The sequence below is a fragment of the Eucalyptus grandis genome, chromosome 11, assembly GCF_016545825.1.
Source record: "Eucalyptus grandis isolate ANBG69807.140 chromosome 11, ASM1654582v1, whole genome shotgun sequence".
In the NCBI taxonomy this organism is placed as follows: Eukaryota; Viridiplantae; Streptophyta; class Magnoliopsida; order Myrtales; family Myrtaceae; genus Eucalyptus; species Eucalyptus grandis.
The window spans coordinates 27,474,294-27,480,522 of NC_052622.1; positions in this window are offsets into that span (position 1 = coordinate 27,474,294).

The following is a 6,229-nucleotide window of genomic DNA, read 5'->3' on the forward strand; positions in this document are numbered from 1 at the left end:
GAAGATTTCCTGAAACATATAATTTTTCATTTCCCAACAAAGATGAATGAAAATGGAGAAGACTTGGTAAAAAAAGAAGAAAGAAAAGATGATAACCTTAAAAAAATGAAGAGTAATCTCTATAAATAAAAACATGAAGATTTATAGAATATTAAATTTCTCTCGGAGAATAAACAAAGGAGGTAAAAAGAAAACTAAACTAAGAGGCTACATGGTGCTATTTTAGAAAGAAAGGTTCTCTCGCCAAAAAAGAAAGGTTGACAACTTGACATTGTTCTAACCTCTATTTGGGTTTGCGACGGGACGGATCCATGGGGGCTCGCACGGGCCTTAGCCTCCCAACTCATTGGGCAAAGCCTCCTTAATAAGGAGTGTGGGCTTAAAAAGGGGGACAGCATATTTGTTGGCTAATTGGCAATTCCACTTTACCTTTCTTATATATTTGTAAGGGATTCATACCATATATATATATATGTAAACATTGTGTGCTACATTTACTCTAAATTAATTATTGGGTCATAAAAGATCTCAGACCAGTACAACCTTGACAAATCTACTGAAATCTTCAGGGAAAATTTAGTGGTTTTAGTAGATTTTCAAGAAGTGAGGGAGCTCTTGAGGCAACATTAGTAGGCCTTTGAATTTCAGTTCATTTTCTTTAGATTCGGCTTCACCAAAATGATGTCGTTCAAGAGATACATTTATATTTCATTTTTTCCGTTGGATCCATGCCACATGGTGATCATCTGAATTGCTTACCACAACAAAAAGCTAATGGAATGTAGTTTTGTTGCGAGTGTACCGATTTGGGCTTTTGTGACATGAAAATTAATTTGACATAAATATGGTATGAATACACTAGTTGGAATTTTTAATCGTAATAAATCAACAAAGAAATGGTAGATGGCCCATTGATTGGGTCTTCTTGCTGGAGGCCCCTGAACACGAGTTTGAATGTTTAAGGCAAAAGCAATGTCCTGGAGCTTGAAGACTTTTCTACACAAGATTGATTTCGTTAATAACAAACATTCAAAGGATGGTTTACTTGCCAAATCTTGATGGAATATAATCTCAAATCAAGAAATTTTCCCACCATTGATGATGTTGTTCGGAAGCTTATTCAGATTGGAAATACGTACAATTGGAAAGCTCCTAATCATCTATGTCCTAGTTCGAATAATTCTAGTACTAAGGTGTTTTCGCTTTTGTAAACATCGTTTAATTGTTCTTGTAAGAAAATTTACCTTCTTGATGTATGAGAATCCGTCATTTTCCCTTTATGTTTTCTATGTGCGTGCAATGATATGTTGCATCCAACCAGTAAAGATCTAGGTTATGTTTTCACCCATCCATGTTATTATCAATCATCCCATAGATGTGGTTTAGTCTAGGCCGTGTCTTGTACATATAAGAATGATTGAGACTATTAATATATATTTATATATTTAAAGGCTTTGTTTGGGCATTTAGTGATTTTTTTTTTCAATTCACCTTGAGAAAGAGTTGACTTTGCCATAAAGCAGGTTTTGCGGTGTCTTGAACTTTTAGCTTTCTCAACATACATGTCTTAGAATTAATGAAATTTTTTATTGCCCTCAAGTACTTACTAAAATTCCAATTTTGCCTACTATTTTAGAAACCCTAGATTTCTAGGTTAGGTGATGCTAGCTAACAGCCTCACCGGTAGTTGAGTTTTGCCAGAAAGAGTTGGAATTATTTTTAAAAAGAAATAGCATAAGTCTTTTACAAAGTGTCGTTGTTTTCCAAATAGCATTTAAGTCAAAATTGTTTTTTAATGTGTTTTTATTTTATAATTTACAAAACACTATTTACATTTTAAAAAATCTCTTTCACTTAAAAATACGTTTGTTTACTAAAAAATTCATGATTTGAAAGTCAATCACTTATATTGTTTATAAATAATAAATGAATGAAAAATATTTCTACTGATTCTTTTAAGGGATGTAACCAATCAATTTTGATAATATATTTTCCAAATTATTCTCTTTTTTTTTTTTCTGTGAAACAAACATACCATAAATTATTTCCGAACACATCCTTAGATCTTTTGGCAACAATTATGAAGTTTTGAGAAAAACGTGTTTGTTTGTCTTGAGTTAGAGTGATCGACGTCAACCGCAATCATTTTCCTGAGACGGCCGAGCGCACCATGCCTTAAAACCAGAACAAATTCTACCCGGCGGTGCGGCCCGACCATGGAGATGGAAGGGTCGTCGTTTCTTTACCACGTCTGCAGACAAAGGGCCGCGACCTTTCTTGGGAAGTGGTCCCCCACTATCTAGAAGCCAACCAGCAACGGAAAACGACAAAAACCCTTTTATGTAAAACTCATTTTGGCTCCATCAATTTGATCGCTTTTTTTTTAATAAGCGAAATTCAGAAGAGATTGAGATAACCATTAAGAACCATAAATATATTTTTTTAATCCTTAAAATTTAAATTCTGTAATTTCAAAAGACTGCACTCGCATCTTGAGGTCATTACTTCATAACAATGTAGTCCATACCATTATGAAAAATATTGTGAGTTATAAGACATGGAATGGAGCTGCTGTGGTGTAGATTTTTCTTATCCTCGGAGTGCAAAACTGCAAATCGAAAGTAACATGGTCTAAAAATACGACAAAAATGAAATTTAGGTTTGAAAATGGTTCTTGTCATACCTTGTGTCTAATTCCATTTCAATCATATATTTATTTTCCTTGCGGCTAAGTTCAAAGAACTATACTATAAACTTCATATCTATTTTCAGAAATCCCAATAATTTTTCTTTTCATTGCATTGGTAGCATAAAAGTTTGTGGGTCAAATATATTTTTGGAAAATTCCCACAAAAAGTGCTAAGTATTTCCCACGTGCATGGATATTCCAAACTTTTTTTCGTCTCACCCAAATTTTGAAATTTATACCAATGACCCAAAAAAAACCTCCCCTCATTTATATAAAGGTTGTTAAAATTTGATTAATACCAAAAAAAATTCCAAACTAATATATTTATGACAAATTTATTTCAAACCAATTTTTTGACCACCAAAAATCTCAAATTAATACATTTGTGATTAATTTACCCCAAATTAATTTTTTTACCATAAAAAATCCCAAATTGATGTACTGCATTAGTTTTTATTAAATTGGATTAATACCATTAAAAATCATGAACTGGTATACTTGTGACAAAAACGCATTTGTCAATTGTCACGTATTATTTAACTCAGTCATTTAATGATAAAATGGAAACTAATAGAGGATAAATCACTTTGTGGTTTTTCATAATATTAACTCTTAAATATTTGATTGGGGATTCTTATGACCTCATTGTTTAATATCATATGAGATTTTGTGGGACCACTGCTAATTGTTTTAAAGGCTTAAACTATTAGACGAATGGACGGATTATTTTATTAAATATTCTAACAAGGTAATTGTCAGAGAAAAGTTTAGGAAGTTGCTGTCTTACAGGAAAAAAAAATCTATAATTTTTTATTGATTATCCCAACATTTTTTTTTCTAAAAGTGAAAATGGAGGGGACCACTATGGAATGATGGAGAGAATGAGAAAGGAATATATGTCTCGTTGAAATGGGTCCAGCTTTTCCAAAGAAAAAACCGGACATCAACCACGAAGTGAACAGCAAAACAAGAAGTGGAATCTGGCTTCGCCAACTGAACTTCTATCTCCCTCGCAAACCCCCGACCTTTTTGACTGAACCCGTGTATTTAATTCACGCAAAAAGCCCAGCCGCATGTATCAAGAAAATGCAATTAAAAAAACTTTTTTTTTTTTTTGGTCGGTTAATTAAAACTTCTTTACCAAGTAAAGGTTGTCAACGAGATCTTGAAAGAATGAATCGAATCTTGTAAAAGGGGTTGTTACCGAGATCTCGATCCGACTATTCTCTTTCTCTGCCCTAAAAACACCTTTTTATTTTTTATTTTTAAATGACAGTAAACTGGGACATTGCGTTTCAAAGACGGCATGGTTGCTGCTTTGCTTGCTTTAGGGTGGAGCGACAGAGACGCGATAGATTAGAGTAAGACGAAGAGAGAGCAAAAAAACGATTTCGCTTTGAATGGATTAATAATGCGCACTAGCTAGGGTTTCGGGTGCATTCATCAGGCTGACGTGATGAAAGACCATTTTTGATCTCCTCTTAGCTGAACTAGTAAACCCTAGGACAGGATATAAACTACACATACCGTCAGATTATCCCTTGTTATTAATGAGGATATTTTTTTTGCAATGGAAGAGTTTGCCGTTAACCAATCTAATGTTTAACGATCCTTTTGCGATGGATTTCTGTGTTTCTTTTGTCACGGTATTTCTTAACAAGTTTTTAGATTGTAACATTAACACTCAGTTTGAATGGAACGATTAGGCAGGAAAATAATGGATATAGATAAGCCCAGGAGAAAAATTTGAAGGAATTGAGTTATGATGCTGTTTGGATTCTGGTGAGGGAACAAAGGGAAAGAAAACGGATTTTGGCATAGATTTTTTTTGTGCATATAAAATAAGATGTAAATATTTGTCTAAGTGAGAAAGAAGAATACATTATTTTTTTTTTGTTCGAAAGAATTCATTAATTAAAAAAACACAATCTTTCGAATCCCTAAACACAATTATATATTTTGAATCATTTCTATTTCTTCCAAATTCCTCCTAATAAACATAGTGTAAAATTTTTCTTATTGATATGTCTGACATGATATTGAGGTCATTCAACCACGTATATAATAATATGGATATGTATGTCACGCATTTGATAAATAATGCGAACGATTTTAATTTACGCTAATAGTGATAGTGAAGTATGGCATGATCCTTGCCGGAAAAAAAAGTATTACATGAAGTACACATGTAATAAATTCTCATATAAGGTTTATTCATAGTGCGGAGAACCTATCTGCTCATCAGTGACCTCACAAGTCACAACTCAAGTTGAAACATCAAGACGGGGACTTCACAACCCAAATTGAAACTTTAAGACAATCGCAACTCATAAGAAATGGGGGCATCAGGGTAAGACAAAAAAAACTTAGTCGAGCTGCGACGACAATGGAGACTCGGCGACATGGCTGGGTGGGTCGGCTGAGAGTAGGCAAGAGAGGAAGGAGGAGGGGAGAACATTAGGGTTTTATGTGTGCGTGGTCTGTTGCGTAAAGAAAACGGATGATTTGGTCCGATAAATAACTTTTCCAAGTAAATTCACCCCTTAAATTTAGATTATCCCGATTTAACACATGCCATTTCCAAACGGTTTAATCTTTCAAAACAACTTTTACCGAAAAAAGAAGAAGAGAACAGACAGAGAGATGAGAACAACCGATCACTCTCAATTCTTCACAAAGTAACGAGTGGTCGGCCAAAGCATTGAAAGTCGCTATCTAGGGCTCATCACTGTTTCTTCGTTCTCCATTGAAGGGATTGATTTTTCTTGCTCCACTAAAGCGTTTTTAGAGGAAAACCCCGCTTATGTTTTGCATGCGTGTTGACCATCAGCTAGCACTATCGTGTATTCTTCCCGATTCATACACTTTTCGGCAAATTGCCTCCATGTATTCTTTCCATGATCATGACCCCCGTGTAAATATTCTCTCAAAAAGTTCAACTAAAGTGAACGGATGGAAATTTTTCTACTTCGAACCCCCTGGCCTTTACTAGCTGCCAACAATAGAACAAGCTAGAACAAGATAGACAAAATTATAAAAAAAAAATCTTAGAAATTATTATACAAATACTATCCAATCTTTAATCTTTCAAGTTGGCCAATTGAATCCTAAATTTTTTATGATTTGTCAATATAGTCTTTTTGGACTTTTTTTGGTGGGTGATCACTAATGCGAATGTTAGCTATTGTACATGACATGATCAATGTTGACGTGAATACTTTTTTTTTTTTTTTTTTTTTTAATTTCTATATTTCTTCCTTTTCATTTTCTTTTCTTTTCCTTTTTCACCCTTTTTCTATAGTTAGCCATAGGTGAGAGCCAATGAGGCTCGACCTCACCTCTGGCAGCTAGTCATGGAAGAAGGGGATAAAAAAAGAAAAAAAGAAAGAAAGAAAGAAAAGAAAAAGGAAAAAAAGAGGAAAAAAGCTCAAAAATTTATAAAAAATTCAAAAAGGTTAAAAGATTCAAAAAAAATTGTCTACATCAATATTGGCCATGTCACATAAAATAGCGAGCATCCACATAAATGATTGCCTATCA